Source organism: Chrysochloris asiatica, unplaced genomic scaffold (assembly GCF_000296735.1).
Source record: "Chrysochloris asiatica unplaced genomic scaffold, ChrAsi1.0 scaffold00225, whole genome shotgun sequence".
NCBI classification, from domain to species: domain Eukaryota; kingdom Metazoa; phylum Chordata; class Mammalia; order Afrosoricida; family Chrysochloridae; genus Chrysochloris; species Chrysochloris asiatica.
Window position 1 is genome coordinate 1,111,688 of NW_006408743.1, and position 1,879 is coordinate 1,113,566.

The following is a 1,879-nucleotide window of genomic DNA, read 5'->3' on the forward strand; positions in this document are numbered from 1 at the left end:
GCCTTTTTTTACTATTCCATCTGGTAGTAATTGACACTCATACTCAGTCTTAGGAAAGGGGTTTCAGTTGACTGGACCCCCTCTTTCACATACATGTGAAGCAGTGGATGGAAGAAGATTGTCCCTGAGATGAGTACACAGTTGTCTTCTTGGCATTGGTGTCTCAAGCTAACAGATATGAATGATGCTCAGAACCATATTTTTCAAGCATTTATAGAAATATTTAATTATTTTTAAGTAGAACAGTCTCATGAAAATCCTCCTTTAACTTATGGAATGCACGAAAGGCATTTTCAACTATTTTGAGCTGTTTCTATCTTCTGTAGTCTAAATATGCTAGGGGAATCTCCTTCATCTATGTGGCACTGTATACCTCAATGAGAATATCAAATTAGATACATACATCCAACAATTTCAAATTCCTTGAGAACTGTACCTATCTTTGTTGAAGTTATTGCTACTAAATGGGCTAAGTGGTTGTCAAATAAGTTAGTTTGTCCTTTGATATCACGCTGCTACCTTCATGTAATTGTGTGTGTATAACCATTAGTTACAGAGTCTGGGTGTGAAACTGTCGGTTAATGTGCTGGACTGCAAAGTTATTTGAACTTCGAGGCCAGCATTTCAAGCTTACCAGCTCCTCTTTGGAAGAGGGTAGCTATGGGTCAGAGCCAACTCAATGGAACTTAACAAAAACAATAACAACAACTATTAATTACAAGAATCCTGGTGTGGCACCATGGGTCAATGCGCTGGACTTCAAAGTCAGTTTGAACTGCAAGGTTGGTGGGTCAAACTCAACTCACCAGCTGCTCCTTGGAAACCCTACACAGGCTCACTGGGGATTGGAAATGACATAATGCATAAGAATGATTTTCATCAAAAGCTTGTGAAATGGTTTGGGGTTCATGAATATAGAAAACGGTTGTGTAATGCACAGTAACATAAATCCAAAATCTGGCTTTTAGTTCCTACTTTGACTCAACAATGGTTATGCCACTGTACAGTGATTACCACCTCATCTATAAAATGATAAGCTTGGGATATATGACAAAATATATATTAGGTTAATACTGCTGCATAGCAAATTACTACCACAAACTTCATGCCTTACCTAATACCCACTGATTTTCTTACATTTTGAGTTAATAATTCTGAGTATTGCTCTTCTGGGGGTTTCTTGTCTAGGTCTCACTACACTGAAATGAAATTATGAACTGACTGAATTTTCATTTGAGCTTGGGTGTCCTAGTCTAAACTCATTGAAATTATTGCAGAGGTCAGTTCCTTGACTTTGTAGAATTCACGTTTCCATTTTCTTGTAAAGATTATTAGTAATGATGTGAGAAACTGACTGGGATGATACTGGTTGGTAGTAATGGAAGTTACCACATAACATATAGCTTGAATATGACCTGAAGGACACACTTGGGTTAATGCTAGGAAATGATGGAATTGAATGGGTATCTAACAAATCATGCACTGTGAATTATCCCATACCAGATTTAGATTGGGGTCATGGTGTGGCACTGTAAAATAAGCACTAGAATGCAGACATATTATTCATCTTTGTTAGAACTAACCCACCTACTCGGATTATTCCAGAACACTTAATTTTGCTCATGAGGAATCTGTACATGGACCAAGAGGCAGTTGTTCGAACAGAACATGGGAACACTCAATGGTTTAAAAATAATCTGATAAACTGGGTTATATGAAGAAAAACATGGCATCAGGATTGGAGGAAGACTTATGAACAACCTGCCATATGCAGGTGATACATCCTTGCTTGCTGAAAGTGAAGAGGACTTAAAACATTTACTGATGAAGATCAAAGAGCACAGCCTTTGGTATGGATTACATCTCAATGTAAAGAAAA